Source organism: Vipera berus (genome assembly GCF_964194415.1).
Source record: "Vipera berus genome assembly, chromosome: 7".
NCBI lineage: Eukaryota > Metazoa > Chordata > Lepidosauria > Squamata > Viperidae > Vipera > Vipera berus.
Window position 1 is genome coordinate 38,040,879 of NC_138209.1, and position 18,076 is coordinate 38,058,954.

The window sequence follows — 18,076 nt, forward strand, 5'->3', positions numbered from 1 at the left end:
TAGTATTCTTGAAAATCCTTTTTGTTTCCTCCTTTTAATCATTGCCCAATAATTAATGTTCCAGATTGCTTGCTTCCATTTGTATCTTCAGATGGCTATGTAAATTGCTTTTGAACATGAGATCCATTCAAAGGCATGTAACAATTCTGCTTCCAGATTTCTTAAGGAGTACCTGTTCACTGGCAAAACTGAGGATTACTCTAACAATTTGCTACATTTCAAGTGTTGCTTACACTTCTTCAAAAAAGAGGAGACAAGTTTACATTCAGAACTCATGATATATAAGGCTCAAGATAATTTATATACTGAAGTGTCTCCAGCGTAAAGCAATTGTTTAGTTTAGCCATGTTTAAGCATTTTTCTCAGGCTCTGGAAGTCCATTCATGGACAGCAAACAGAAGAAAAAGAAAAAAAATGATCCAAACTGGAAACAATTACAGCAAATTGACTATAATTGTCAATTTTTTGTGGTATGGAAGGTTTTATGTTTTCAGAATTAATGCAGAGTGTAACATTACTTTTAACATCTTGGTGCCATGAATGCCTTGTTTTTTACTGATGTAAATTTTTATTATTCATTATATGGAAAATTGCTATTTAGGCATTTCACAATGGCATGATAGATGTTATATTCAATAACACTTGTATTTCAGAACATGAATGTTCCTGTGTTTGGTTTGCGCATAACTATATATTTAAAATAACTCTAATTGTACAAACAAAGAAACCAAACTGTATATTGAGCATATTTCAGCATACAAAATTGATCTTTGCCATTCCCTTGGTTAGCGAATATGTATGTTTCCTAGGCTGTAATTATGTACAGTGTAAGAAACATTTTACTAATGTAGATGTAGATATGAATAAAATGCTTTAATATCTACAGATGTCTTAAAGTAATTTGTGTTTTTCTTATTTAATTGCTGCTAGCTGATTTTGGTCTATTTTGTTCATTTTTCTCCCTCTAAGAAGGCAGTTTGTTCACTATTAGGTTGTATCCAGTGCTTTTTTTGTAAAAGAAAAAGGTGCCGGAACTCACACATGTCATACAACCCGCCTTGCCTACCCTACAAGGTTCGATCCAAAAAAGGTGCCGGAACTCCGTTCTGAGCGTTCTATGAGAAAAAAAGCCCTGGTTGTATCTCTGTGTGAAAGAGTGTCTCTGTGTGTCTGTGTCTGTGCTCTATATCATTAAATATTCTCTCAAATATTTCAACTAATTTTGAATTTTGTATCTTGTAGTATTTGCCTAATTCTTTGATGCCTCAAAATTATATAGGGTAAGGCAATGTTAAGCAGGCCAGGTAAACCACCATAAATAATAAACCTAGCCCATAAATCAGCATTTTAATTACATTTTTTCAGCACATAGAGTATTTTTTCCTATCTATATCCTAATAGAGATTTTAAATTTAATCAAATATATAAATTTGTTTAATAATAAAAAATAAATTTGATTCTTCAAGAAAAGGAGCAGAAAATGAAGAATATAGTTTATTTAATGATGGTAATGTTGTAGAATTCTACTTCTTATCTAGCCAATTTCCATTATTTCAAATAATGCATTGTGTTTTATTTCTCACTTTTAGTTAAGAATATCATCTAATTATGATATCCAGATTTCCAAAATAGCCAACACATGTCTACCAACAGCAGATTAAAGGTGATTATAAGTAATGGTTCTGTTGAAATTATGAAAAAGGAGCTTGCAATTCCTAAGCCTTTTGAGCCAGCTTTATTAGAGAAGCTTTACTTTTGGATCAAGTATTGGAAAAATATAATCCTGTACATTTGTTCAGTTTGGAAAGCACACTTACAAGTTACATGCAATTAACATAGAAGGTATTCATGAAGTTACTACCTATGTTGCTACAATTTGTATGTCTTAATTATATACATGCCATCAGAGTTCAACAGATTAATGTAGTCTTGATTATATCTAATTATAAGTGGGAATGTCATACCTGCTAGCATGCACCTTCATTGTGTGTTCACAGGAAAAACCAATGTTGGTCATGGTTAGCTGTATGAAGAACAGACTTCCAAATTAGATAAAAATATTTAAATACATGAAGCATGTTAATGTTTTATTTTGAAGGAGTAGAGTTGCAACTAATCACATAAATGTCATATTAAAATCACATCTTATCTTGTAGCATTTCATTTTTAACTGGAATAACTCTCTAGCATTAATCTGAAATGTTCACAAATTGTTAAATTTCCTTGCCTTAGAAGAAAAAAAAATGCATTTAAACCTTTTTATAGATTTCAGCAGTCAGACTCAAAAGGCTTTTAAAATTGCAATATTCACAAATATTAAAATTCCTACACCTATAACCACAATATATCATGTAGATTGAACAAAATTAGGGTAATCTTATTCCTTGTAATTTCACTGGCAATAATCTATTATTTTTGGGCAGGAAGAGGACTAAAGTATATTTCCACTCGATAGGATTGCATTGTGGTAAAATTATAATAATTATAGTAATTTAGAACAGTATAATAAATACTTTAACTAATAATCAAGCATAATCCACATATATAATTGCTAACTAATATACTTCATAAATTTAACTTACCACAGAGAAGATTATCTCTGTTAAAGTAATGTTCTTCTTCAAACCAAATATATATTTCAAAATTAATTACTGAAATTATCTTCCTGGGTACCCTGTAGACATGTGTTTATACTGTTTCCTTCTGTTTAAATATGAACAGATAATGCTTTTGTACTTCTGAGTTTTCCTAATGCCTATGTTGCAACTATGTTAAATTAAAATAAAATGGTGAAGAACATTCAGTATGCTATTTATGTCTGAATTACAGATATGAATAGCTAGCCCTTTGAAGTTTTCAAAGAAGTTGTGTTAAACAACTCCTAACAAAAAACTTTCTTTCTTTCTTTCTTTCTTTCTTTCTTTCTTTCTTTCTTTCTTTCTTTCTTTCTTTCTTTCTTTCTTTCTTTCTTTCTTTCTTTCTTTCTTTCTTTCTTTCTTATCATCTATCACTTATCTTCTATTTTAGAGAAATTATGTTTTTTGCCTATTTTAGCTAGTTAGGTGATACTAAGCATGGTGTTCTAGAACATTCTATTTTTCTTTATGTCAGTACTGAGTATCATACAAGTCATTATTTTTTTAGTGGTCAAATAGTTTCCCCATTGACTTTTCTTTTCAGAAGGTCACAAAAAGTCACCTCACAAAAGGTGATCCCAGGTGATCCTGGGACACTGCAACTGTCATACGTATATGCTAGTTGCCAAGCATTCAAATTGTGTTCAGATGACCATTAGGATGTTGCAATAGTCATGTGAAAAATGGTCACCAGTCACTATTTTCAATGCTGTTGTAATTTTGAATGGAGCAGTAGGCGTGAGCCTAAATGGACTCCAGAAGATGGTAGAAGGGACAGGAAGGCCTGGAGAAACGTTGTCCATGGGGTTGCGATGGGTCGGACACGACTTTGGAACTAACAACAACAAAGTCGAAGGCTACCTATAGTTCGTTATTATTAAATTATAAACTCTTTTAAAACTTGAATAAAGTTTCAAAAAACATCTTGCATGATGTGGATGGATGTGCATGGGTGATGCCATGCCCTCAAATGGACAAATTCAAATTTGGCAGTGTAATGACATTAGTTCAATATATTACAACCGGGAGCTTAAGCTAGTGGAAATATTAAGGTTTTACTTATAGTTGTTCTTCAATATCTTGTATAGATTTATAGTGTAATTGAATGTTTCACCATCTTTGTTAGGATTGTTTTATTGACTATACATGTTTTACATAATACTGATGAAACATTGTCAATAATAGCTTTTGGTAAAGGTTGAAAGCAATAGGATGAGAGAAAATGGAGGCGAAATCCAAAGAAATAAACCAATGAATAAACAGTATCCTTGAGTCTTATAAACATAATATTAATATGTCTGGAGCAAATGGAAAGCAGTTCTATTATATAAGCATTTAAAACATCTGTAGTCAGTCAAATTGCATCCAGACTGGTTCATAAGATAACAGTCAGACTGAATATTTTGCATTCTTGTTGTTTCCATGCTTGATAAGCTTATCATGCTTAGAATACACAAGAGTATGCCAATTTGAATTCTTAATACATTTCATTATTTTTATTTATTGTGGCAATTAGGAAGTCAAGCATTAAGATGTTTGCCCATTAAACCCATTAAATCAGAATAACACAGTTTATTTAAAAAATGTTTGGTTGAGGCTATTTTCCAAAACCCTACCATTGTGTGATATGGTTATTTAAAGTAATGTTTAAAAAGTCAACATAAAAATACTTCCTACACAGTAACTAGTAAATCAACTTTTAAAAAATATGTCGAAGGACCACTGCAGGATAGATTGGAATTACTTAGTACATGGAATAAGCAAAGTAAAAAAAAAATCAATTACCTCAGTTCTCTTATGGATTTTAGAGGTAGGCTGATGGTAAGTGCCCGATATATTTTGCTTACTGGTAATAGTTGTTGTACCCGACTTCCTCCAGTTCCAAAATAAATCTAAGAGGAATTATTTTATATCCTGTATCAGTTTAATATGCCCAGCTGGGTACTGGCCTCACCAAAGTAAATCGTATTGCTTATTGTAATGGATATCACAGAATTTTTCATTTTATAAATGGAGTTTATCATAGAATTAGCATGAGTTTCAAACTTCATTGGTTAAAAATCTTTTCTTTTTTCTTTGGTACAATTTTATTCTGTACAATTCAACTGTCAGAGACTGACTGGACAAGTCTGAGGTTTTCTTGGTGAGATTTTTTAGAACTGGGTTGCCATTGTCTCTTTCCTAGGACTGAGACAAAGTATCAGACCCATGTTCGCCCAACTGGCTTTGAGCTAAAGCAGGACTACTACTCACAATCTGCTGGTTCCTTGCCTGATCCCATGGCCTTTGAAATGGTAAAGAAATATTTGAAGAAGCCTGACTAATTTAACAGGGTAAGTCCCTGCCCAGCTAAAATGACATTCACATCTGTTGAAAACATTTCTTCTTCTATCCAACCTTGGATTCAAAATTCAAATGTATTGCAAGATGCAGCAAAGAGTTTTCTATGTTGTTTTGAGATATCTAGCAGATTGCTGGATTTTTGCAGTCCAGACATTAGCTTAGATTTATAACATATTGCATAGAAACTATCAAATACTTTAATCAGGACAGAAAAATAGGAAGCTCTTTTGTTGTTTTGGACAAAAATATTCATAAATTCTGTACTGGCACAAACTGGTATCTTCTTCTATTGCCTGATAGTATGATAGGTCAGTGGCTAGTGGTTTCCAGGATTTTTCCTAAGGTTACCTGTCATGAGGTAGTATAATGGCTGCAAACTACTATATCATAGAATCCAGCTGTTAAGGAAGGCTTTTCATTCACTGAAATATGGAGAACCAAACATTTTCCAAATGTAGTTAAAAATGGTTAGGAATATTAGTAAAGAAGTGGTCTAGTTAAATTAATTAGGACACATGACCTACCTTTTGGCTCAAAAGTTTGCTCTTTTGAACTGAAACAGGTCATGTGTCCTAAATTATTTTAACTACATGGAAGAATCATTTTTCTTCAAATTTTAAATTATATTTTCCAATATTATTAATAAAGTCCCTGTCTGAAAATAGCATAAGAATAAGATATTTACTGTCATTTTTAATCCCTACAAGGTCCTGCCTTTAATGTTAACCAGTCAGGAAGAAAAGGAACTGTACTCAATAACTCTACTACATTTCCTTGTAGAAATGAAAATTTTGCCATCAGTGAAACCTCTTCTTCAAATTCATTATTGATAAACAAAGTGTTAACATTTTTTTTCACTTCAAATTATTCACATTCTAGGAAAAAATGTGGAAAAAAAGATAGAAATGATGAGATATATGTAAGCTGTTTGAAATATTCAAATGCAATAATAAGTAAAGGAGATCATTAATTTTATTAAATTCAGACATTCTGCCAATATGATATGCTTGTTAGCAAGCTTGTCACTGAATCCATTTAATTTTTGTTTTGCATTCTTGTGTGAAAATGTGTAATTTTCACATTCATATTATTATAAGTGTGTGCTTACTGAAATCCTTGTGAGATGACATTTTTCTATTTTATTCAATATATTTATATTGCTAAAATAATAAGATATAAAAGAAAAGTTCTACATTGTACAGTAGCAATTGAATGACAAAAAAAGAAACTACTAAGCATAAATAAGATCTAAATAAAAATGGTAGGAGAAAACATTGGCTCTGATTTATCTAATTTCTGAACTCAAGCTAGATATTTATAATTTATATTATTTATTTTATTTTTTATTTTATTTTATTAAATTTATATACCGCCCTTTCCCGAAGGACTCAGGGCAGTTTACAGGGCATTAAAACAACCAATACAAAAGTTAAAAACAAATTTAAAAAGATTAAATCATGACTAGAATTAAAAACCCCAGTTAAAAATTCTCAGCCTGGGCCGGAGAGCTCAAAGAGCCAGGTTTTCAGGTCCCGGCAAAATGTGTGGAGGTCGGGGGCAGTCCTAAGCTCCACGGGCAGCTGGTTCCAGAGGGCAGGCGCACCCACAGAGAAGGCCCTTCCCCTGGGTGTTATCCGCCGACAGTCTTTTACCGGTGGCACCCTGAGAAGACCCTCCCTGTGGGAGCGCATTGGACGAAGGGAGCTTGATGCCGGCAGCAGGTGTTCCCTCAGATATCCCGGACCCAAGCCATTCAGAGCTTTATAGGTCATCACCAGCACCTTGAATCTCACCCGTAGGTGATCATGTTTATTTCAATAATTTCATCTATTAATTTTGATTGGCATCACAGATTTATTCCTAATATCCATATTCCAAATATCTAAATTTATTCATTCTTGCTTACATTTGGTTAAACTTCTATCATGGATAATTACAATCAATTTTGCTATTGTTGCAAAATTGCAGCATTGATATATTTTTTTTAAAAAATGTTCCTCTTTTCAAATGTTGGGCCAAATTTGATATTGCAGTCATTAGCATATACTAAATTATAATATTTTTATTTATGTTTTATGGAATTATAACTAATAGGAATATTCATGGTTTCAGTTCAAATTTTATTTCTAGGATTTTATGAATGAAGGTTTTTTTTCATTTTTTACATAACTGTCACACATGATATGATGTTCCTTAGTTATATGATATCCAAGATTTATTGCTATGCAATAATTTTATAAGTATTCTCATTATTATACTAATAATTGTACTTCCTTTGATTACTTCTTTGAATTTTGCATGCACTTTATTATACCATCTTCATAACATATTTCAATGAAATTTCTATAATTTGTAGTAACAATTTATTTATGGGTCCTAATAGGTGATCTTGGTTTCATATATACTATTTTAAAATCTATCATTATTCTCAGTGTCCTTTCTTTTTCTCCTCCCCTCCCTCCCCGCAATATAACAGTTAAAATAAATTGCTACTTTCTTTTAGCAGAATGTTATGCTTATGTACATCTTTGATTGTGCTTCTGGTTGAATGTACTTAACATACACTAAAGCAGACATGTCAAACACAAGGCCCGGGGGCCAGATCTGGCCCACGAAGTGGTTTCATGTGGCCTGCGAAGCCATTCTGGAAACAGTGAGGGAACGGCCTCCACTGCCTTGGCCCTGGCCCAGAGACCCTCCTTCTGCCAGAGACCCTCAGATCTGTCCCACTCCTGCCCAGGCCCCCATAGGCAACCTTGATGTGAACGATGTAGAGCTGGCCATGCCCACCCAGTAGGCCATACACACTCTAGCCATGCCCACCCAGTAGGCCATACATACTCTAGCCACGCCCACCCAGTAGGCCACACCCATCCTGGCCATACCCACCCGGCCCCCTGAAGGCAACCACAATGCTGATGCGGCCCTCAATGAAATTGAGTTTGACACCCCTGCACTAAAGCTTTAAAACAAATTTAGTAGCAGAAATGATAACTGTGAGTTCTACTATTAACTTTTGTTTTTCTTTTGTTTTTTTGCCAGTTTAGTGTAGTAATTAAACGCAACAGGCTAGAAGCTGGGAATTATAGTAATGTTTATTACATTTCACTTCTGATGTCTAATTTAAACAATGGACAAAAGCAATTAGATGCTGGAGTGGGTAAAAAGAAAATATTGCAGCTTTTAGTCTCTTCTCATGGTTTTCTTTTTTCTTTTCTTTTTTATGGAATATGAAATGTGTGATTCGAGGAAAATAATGTCTGTTACTCAAATGAATCATAATTCTAATAATCATATTTGGTTGATTACTTCATGCCTTATTTTATACATTGTCTTTTCATATTTCCATTGAAAATACATAGCTGCTTTTTCTGATTTTTTTCATTAACAAAATACCATTCTTCTTAGAAAACAATTAATGGATGAAAAATGTTTGTTCTAAATGCCAATTCTAAAATCATTCTTCCTCATTTCTTTGTTTTTTTTAATTGTCATCTCAAAAATTCCATTTCTATATTGAACAGTGTGTTGTCTAGGTATACAGGTATTAGAATATAAAAATAATCACATTCACAATCTTATCAGAATACAATCATATACTAGGAAATAACAATCATATTTTAAAAATAGTATTTCCCACATTAACATTAATTGTATAATAATCAAGATATTTACTAATCTGTTATAGTAAATCCTCACATAATCCACATTTTCTCCTATTTCCAACTTTCTAACCTCTGTTTTTATCAGCTAACCATTGGTAAAATAAGTCCCATGTCATATAGTTTTCAGTTTCTTCTTTTTCTTTAATTTTTAACGTTAACCTATCCGTTTCTGCACATTCTAGTATTTTTTAAATTATATTCTCCTCTATAGGGGTTTCTTCATTTTTCCAAAATTGTGCATATACTATCCTAGCTGCTGTTAATATATATAAAACTAAGTATTACCTTTATTATAATTGCCTGGTAACATGCCCAATAAAAATATCTCTGGTTTTAAATCTATATGTTGTTTTATTATTGCTTCCAACCATAGGTGTATTTTATTCCAATATTTTTTTTTGCTTTGGACATGTCCACCACATGTGATAATACGAATCTGGTATTTGATTACATTTTCAGCATTTAACAGATTTATCTTTGTACATATTCACTAGCCTTGCAGGTGAAAGGTGCCATCTGTAGAACATTTTATAAAGAATTTCTTTGTATGTTGTTGTCTAATTCTATTGTATAGCCAAAATTCTTAGCCTGTATTACCATTTTCTCCTTTATTTGTTCTTCTTCCAATTTAGTACTTAATAAATAATTGTATATCCTTTTAATTAATATTTCATCTGTCCCCATTAGAATCTGATCCAATTCAGTTGGTTCTTTATAAAAACCATATATCTTCCTGTCTTTTTCATATATGGATTGTATTTGTAACTGTGGCCACCATGATAGGTCAATCCTTAGTCTATTAAGTTCTTGTTTAGTTTTAAGTTCCCCCTTTTCATTTAGTATGTTATTGTATCTTATATTTTTCCCATATTAATTACATTTGGATGTATTAGTGCCTCCATTGTAGATAACCAGACTGGTATTTTCAAATATTGTTGTTCTTTAATTTTTGTCCATACTAGCAATAATGCATTCCTAATATAATGTCTTTGGAAGTAGCTTCCCATCCCATCCCAACTGAAGATCATGACCCTCCAGAGTCAACAATCTTATGTTCCTCAGATTAATCTATTCTTTCACCCACATGAGTGCCGATGCTTGATAATATAGCTCCCAATCCGGAAGACCAAAGCCTCCTCTATGTTTGGCATTTTGTAACATTTTTACATTTATTCTTGCTTTTTTGCCACAGGCCAGAAATATTAAATGCTAATTAATAAAATAAATATTGACTAATATGAGGGTCATTGAAAATATTGAGGTATAATTATGAAATACCTTTGGATATTTATTTATTATTTGTACCACACCTTTATTATTTTTACAAATGTAAAAGTCAATTTGGTTTATTGGTGTAGGGACCAGACTAGAAAGGAAGAGATTATGACTTTAAGTCCCATTTTAGGCATAAAAGCCAGCTGGGTGACCATGGGCCAACTCATCTCACAGGTGTGTTGCTATGGGGAAAGTAGGAGGAGAAAGGTCTGTTAGATATGTCCACTGCCTTATTTGTAAAAATTATAAAGGTGAGATATAAATAATATGCATATATATCATCCATCTTTCTTTCTTTCTTTCTTTCTTTCTTTCTTTCTTTCTTTCTTTCTTTCTTTCTTCCTTCCTTCCTCCCTCCCTCCCTCCCTCCCTCCCTCCCTCCCTCCCTCCCTTCCTTCCTTCCTTCCTTCCTTCCTTCCTTCCTTCCTTCCTTCCTTCCTATATATCTATATATCTATATCATCTATATCTATATCTATATCCCTTATCTATTTATCTATTTCCAATTCTTAGAGATTCCTGGATAAGTTCCTGCAGTTCTGTGGTTTATTATTGCCTTCTTCCTAGAGCTAACAAGAGTGACTGGTTCAAGGTCCCCCAGTTGGCTTTGTGCCTAGAGGGGGAACTACAATTCTTGGTTTCTAGACTGATGCCATAAGTACTGTTCCAAGATATCAATTTGGTTCTCTTTTCTTGCAGTTTGAAAAAAGCAATCTGTTCTTTTGAGAGCTGATCAAACACGCATAAGATGTGTTACCAATGTCCCTACATACGCTCCTGTAAAAAATAGGGTGAACTGCTTCAATATGTCCAGTTGCCATAACAATTTTTTCTGATATGGAATCTTATAATATTTTTATTGTTAATAGTGTCAAAGGCAAAATAATGTGCCTGCCCCAGAAGAAGAAAAGGTTTCCTTAATTCTGAAAATGTAATTGAAAAGGTAACTTGTCATTAGTCAAAAACTCTTTGCCACTCAGATCCTTCTTCCATGTGCCAAGCCATTTGCCTCCATATGGAATACAATATTATTCAGTGTTATAATGCATAGTATTGTGGTCCAAAGGAGCACAAAATAGTAGTTCTTACCCTGAAGAAGCTGAAAAACTTTAAAGCTTCAAAGGAAAAGCAATCCATTCTCTTCCCTTTGGCATGATTTAATTCAGTATACTTCCCAAATCCATGATTCATATAAATTATTAATGAGAATTTCCTCTTTTAATTTCTTTAATATATTTTTGGGCATCTGTAAATAGCTAGAGGCTGTGAACTTTCTCCCATGAAAACCTATTTCAAGAAGAAGGAAACATTTTTGTTAAAAAAAAGTAACTGATGCCTTTCTGATCTTTAAATACTTCATAAATCAATAAAATTCTTGGTTTTCTAGTGGCAGACATATCTAGAACTGACTGCCCAGTGATTCATACTACAGGACACAAGGGAAAACAGAAAATGAATGATCTGTTACTTTTCTCCTGTATTGTTTTCCTACCTATTACTTCAGGTTTGGTATATGAAACACCATTGCAGCACTTGTGTTTGCAACTGAACTGAAGAATATTCTTATTTAGAGATACAATGCAACATTTGTTCAAATCATATATTTACTACCATGTGCATCTGTTTCATGTGACAAGCTGTTGTATTTAGAAGAAGTACACAACTTTTGGCTGCAGATGTGTTGGTGGTCACAGGATAAAAAATAGCAGGATTATGAGAAGATATACATGGGACCAGGACAAAAATTAAAATGGATTTAATTTAATTAAAATCAAATTAATTAAATGCAATTAATAGAACTAATATTCATACTGTATATTTGATATTTAAAATAAAATGATACTTTTTTGGAATGAATAAGAATTCACACCCAATGCCTACAGGGGCTTATAAAATATAAAGACTTGGCTTCAAATGGTATACTAATGAATTAAAATTTGACCAGCTATTAATATCCATGAAAGTGGTGACAGTGAGAAGTACATTTTGTTCTTGGAAACAGACAAAAAAAAATTAAAACAAATCAAGACATGTCATTGTGTTTGTTATTGTTTTCTAAATTCAGGAATTAATTATAACTTGTGGCTGCATTTGTGCACGCTGACACATATTGCCTAAGGTGGACATTTGCTTAATTTACATGGTGTGATCTGATTGCTTTGCCACTGAGACAAGCTACAAAAATTCCAGACTTTTCACTGAATACATTGAAATTATTAAATGGAAAGTTTCCAGATAGCATTGTAAACATTATGGCAGCTACAGCAGATGGAACTAACATGTACTATACTGGTACAGTATTTCTTTTGACAATTTAATGCTTGTGTCCTCACTTTCTGCTTAAAGTATAATAAAACATCCTACCTAGAAGTTTACTTTGATTACTCTCAGCCATATTTTATAAATGATTACTTGGCAGAATCAATCTCTCTCTGTGTGTCTCTCTTTTAAATAAATACCATAATGAAAGACAAATCAGAGTTGTCCAAAGAGTTTTAAGAAAGTTTCTGATACGTGCTCAGTCTCTCTGCTTCAAAGTACTGTTATGGAAAATTTTATTCAAGTATGATTTTGTCTATCCTTTTTGTTTATTTCTAAGCACTTGTTTTATTTATTTTTTAATTCTTCTATTTAAGACTGTCATTTTCCTCAAGTTTTTCAGTTTGGAATGCAGAAGATAAAGCTATAAAAGATTTTATTTGCTAGTTCTATTGGAAGAGAAGTGTGTTTTAATCTAATCAGACTGTGCAGAGAAGTGAGCATCATATAACATCTGCTTGCATTAATCTTTTACTGATAAGAATTAGTAAAATAGAAAAATAAGGTGTATTCCTGAAAATTGAGTAAAAATAATTTAAAAAGTAAAGCTTATTTCTGAACATTTAAAAAGCCAACCACACCAAAAAGATGCATTAATAAATGTCATGTGCCTTGCATGTTTAAGGAACTTCATTGGACATTACCAAATGCATAAATTAGACAAAATGTGTGAAAACCAAATAAGTTACAAGACAGTAAGAAAGGTGAAAATGTTTTGTTTTTGTTTTATTTTTGAAAATCATAAACAAAGTCTGAATCTTGTTGATATTTCTATTAAAATTAGGGCTTGAATTCAAGAACAAAACATACTGAGTGTAATAATTGTTTCTGTTTTTTTCTCATTTAGTTCTTATATAATTATTGAGTGTCTCAATAAATTTGGAATATTTGTTCTTCCCTTCTCTTGTTTTCTTTTCCAATCATCATCATCATCATCATCTGTCATCCTTCTTTATTCATATAATAAGATATTTAAAACAGGCAAAATTCAATGACCAATCATTATTTCAGAGTATTTACTCTGATATAAATTTAACAGTTGAGATCTCATTAGAAACTATTGAAAAAATATTAAGTAAACATCATTTCAATAATGTTTTCAATAAAATTTCCTTGGAAATAGAACCTAAGTGTAATTAGTGGTTATTATTTGATATCCTAATGGTCATGGAGGATTAGATCTATCAGTCTCTTTGTAATAAAAACCTAAACAGAAATACTGCTGAATAGTATTAAACATACCTGGTGAAGCCTGATCCACATCTGGTAAACTATACAAGAAGAAGCTGGATTCTTTTCAACAGTGCAGTGCTTCTGAATGCTGATAAGGGAAATCTCCTTTGTCATTTTGGCCTCATAGAAAAAAAAAAGACTTTTTTCCCCAATGTGAGAAAACTGCATTTACTACAGTACAGTATCAGGTGACAGCAAAAAAAAACCTGACGGAGCCTTCAACCTAGGGGGGGGGGAAGACATGAAATAACATACAAGGAATGTCTTTTTATTTTTGCTGTTGTTTAATTGAAATATCACCTATATGCTGAAGAGACATAGACCTGATATTTTTCTTTAGAAACTGAAGGCATTGGAGAGTTGGAGATTTAGTAGCATTCCTTCAGGATAAATCAACCCTACAGGTTTTTCTAGGTTCACTTGAAACGGTTTTCATAATTTCATTATTTATTTATTTATTTATTTTATTATTGGGACTTATATGCCGCCCTATCTCCCGAAGGACTCAGGGCGGCTAACAACAATAACATACAATAAATACCGAAGTTAAGATAAAATTAAAATTAAAGGCCTCTGTACAATAAATTAAAATTAAAATTAAAATAAATTAAAAATTAGAGTTAAAAAATTAAAAACATAATTAAAATCCCTGTCAGTCCAGGTCAGCCAGGTGGAAAAGGAGTGTTTTGAGGCTGCGGCAAAAGGACCGGAGATCCGGGGCCATCCGAAGCTCAGGGGGGAGCTGGTTCCATAGGGTTGGCACTCCCACAGAGAAGTATCTCCCCCTGGGGGTCGCCAGCTGACATTGTCTAGCCGACGGTACCCTGAGGAGGCCTTCTCTGTGTGAGCGTACTGGGCGATGGGAATTCGTTCCCGGCAGCAGATGGTCCTGCAAGTATCCCGGGCCTAAGGCATGTAGGGCTTTAAAGGTAAGTACCAGCACCTTAAATCATTAATTGAGAATGATGTTGCCAGCAAAAACGCTAGACAAGCAAAAGCAAAAGCAACAATTCTAACATGAAGATTTCTTAGAGTTGTCATCTAAGAAAGAGTAGCTAAAACTTCAAACTATGGGATTTGGAACATAAGGCCAGAGGATCTGAAAAAGAGAAAGCTGAACAAGAATTTTCTGACATTCCATTCACAATGCTGTCAGGCGCAATTGATATATGACATCAATAGGCAAGCCTGTTGTAGAAATCAAGTAAGACTTATCTTACATAAATAAACACAGCAAACACTGCTGATTCACGGTACATAAATTCAAATAATAAGGAAGACACAAGTTTGCTGACAAACAAAATACCTATTATTTACTAAATGAAAAACTGCATCTATTTTTCAATTATACCAATATTCAGGAGGAGAAATGGGACTTTTCTGAACATATGGGCCTCTATTTCTTTCTCATAACAGAGAACGTGGCAGGGGAAAAAAATCTTCCTTTAAATTCCCTATCTGTTTCTCACATCATGCCTCAATAATATTAGAAACAACTTAAGGGAGATTATTAAATCTTGAGGGCCACGACTTGTTATTTGGCTGGCATGCATATTTATTGTATGATAAGAAGGTAGATAATGTGTTTAAAGTGCATATTTTAAGACAGGCATTGCTGAGAGTTTGGAAAAAGTATAGACGTAAGCTAAACTACAAGATACCTTTATGGGCAATTCCGAAACATGCAATAGAAAACATAAATGTTGGCTTCAAACATGATGTGACTACATACAAGGAGATCTTAAGTTTGGAGAGGAACATATGGTGTTTGAAGCCGTATAATCTTTTACGAGATGAGAAGATTGTTCAAACTTGGTTTCAATATGGTCAATTACGAGCCAGGTGGAAAGAAGACCAGAAAATTGGTTTCTCAATGACTGATGAAAATTTGGTAAAGCAAATTAGAAATCAGGATCCAGCACATATCAAACGGATATATCTTGCATTGATAGAAATTGACTCAGAAACAGAACTTGTTAAAGATTGTATGATAAAGTGGGCTCAGAATATTCAAGAAGTTATCACAATGGACACTTGGGAAAAGATCTGGGTGAGGAACGTAAAATTTACACAAGCTCAAAACTTAAGAGAGAACTTTTACAAAATGTTTTATAGGTGGCATTTAGATCCTAAAAAGCTTGCAAGTATGTATCCGAACTACCAACCTAAATGTTGGAGATGTGGTGGCAAAGACGCAACATATTTTCATATATGGTGGACCTGTAAAAAGGTTAAAGCTTTTTGGATTAAAATCTGGTGGAATATGCAGAAGATATTTAAGCAAAGGATAAAGTTTTGTCCGCAATTGTTCTTATTGGGCATAATTACAGATACTACTGTTGTGGACACCAAGTTGATGCTGAACTTAATTACGGCAGCAAGACTTTTAGTAGGTCAATATTTTAAGAAGGAGGAACTGCCGACTATAGAAGAATGGACTCTAAAAGTTTCTGACCTGGCGGAAATGGCAAAGATTTCGGCTTATTTGAAAGACCATTCACAACAACGTTATATTATGGAGTGGAAAAAGTGGATTGATTATATCCAGAACAAATATGGGACCAAAAAGTTTCATTTAGCATTTGTATAAGTTTTTTTTATGTGATATTAGTATTGCTTGTAGTCATTTCATATGAGCTAGAGTGTGATAAACTTAATAGTTTATTGTTGTTAACATATGGTTGTTTATGATTGTTTTTACTTTTATACCTTGTATTTAGCTCTGGGAAGTCGGGGAGGGGGGAGGGGGAAGGGGGGAGGGTTAGGGAGGGTTAGGAAGGGTTGGGTGGAGGGAGGGGGGAGGGATTGTTAAAGATAAAATGTATTGAAAAACTTTTCAATAAAAATAATAATAATAATATTAGAAACAACTTATATCCTTGTACGTATAATATATATGTCATTGCAAATTAATACCAATATGTTTACCATAAACAATTTATTGTCCCTGAAAATATATTAGGTTGAACTTCAAGGTTTCAACATTGCTTTTAAAAATATTGGCCAAATTAGATATTTGTTTATATTTAATTTCAGGCTCAATTTTGTTATAGCTACGTAATTTTGATATAGCTGCCTTCTCCTATTTTCAGAATACTATCATCACAATTAAATATCGACTTTCAAGGTATGTAGTGCAAATTGTCACCAGTGATGTCATGTTAGAACAGTGGTAAAACTGTTATGATAAAGTTTTTTGGGGGAGGGGTGAATGTGTCTGTAGGAGAGCAGGGATCAAACAATCATTTGTAAATGCAGAAAGGCATTTGAAAGACAATGGACAATGGACTAGGACACCAACCTCCTTTTTGAAACTCACACTTTTGAATTTTAATTCTATAGAAAAGATTGAGCCAATACTAGTAATAATTCTGTGCCCTTTGTCTTTTTTTTGTCAGACAAATCTTTAAAGCCAATCTTAGCTAAGGAAGTTTAGGCAGGGCTTTTACCTTCCTATATTCATTGTTTAAAAGAACAGAGACCAAAGAGAGGAGCTAAATTGTCTTATGCCCAGGCTAAATTGTCTTATGCCCAGACTGCAAGAAGATTGACAGGCTGGAACAGAAAGTCCTGATTATAGTTTTCTTTGCCCATCATTTCCAGTCTTTCACTTCCCTTGGGAATTTTAAACTTATGGGCAATTGAGCCTGTGAATACTTATTACCCAGTAATTATAGCCAATTCAGCTTATTTTCAAGAAAACTGGTGTTTTCCTCAGCAGAGTATCATTTAACGTATTTGCTCTCCAACTGGCTGGGTCCAGAAATCTTGATAAGCTATGTGAATTTAATAGCCTGATAAATAATAGAAAAATGTATCTGCCTCTATTTATGCTTACAAAACTAACAGATAGTTAATATTTGAATAACAGTAATCTATTTAATAAATAACACTCAGTTAAACTATCCTTATTTATTTAGTGAATAAAATGCAGTACAGAGAGGGTTGGATACCTTTTACCATATCACCTCACAAGTATCCCATGAAGAATTCAGTGGGGCTTACTTCAAGAAAATGAATATATGTCTCTAGCAAAAAAAAAAAAAAATCACCTAATATGCTTTCCAAATTCTAAGCAGAATTAAACATTGATTGATGAATTAATAGATTGGATTGATAGACAGATAAATAGATGTAGATAACATAGATAGAGATATGCATAGATCTCCCCAATCTATTTCCATAACATAGAAAAAGAACCGTATTCCTTCCAAAACTAGAAGCTATATATAAAAAGGACGATCTACACTTTGTATTTCCAAGCATATAGCAGGGATAAAATCTTACATTCTTTAGTATACTGTACATGCTTAAATATGAAAAATACGATATTGCACTTCTTCCTGAAGAGGCAATGGAACAAAGTACGCTGCCATACGGCTTCAATATGCCAAATAGAGTTCTCCAAATAACAAATTATATGGGACATTTAATAATAAATTTCCAAATATTGCCATTGGGATATTACTGCAGGTGAGAGGCTATTTAAGTAGGAGCAAAGAAATATTTAAATGCGTACAGTACTCAGTAACTACAGTTATAGGATTTGGAATGACAGTAACTTAAGCTTTTCTGTCTTATAATATTAAATGGATGCTTTTCATT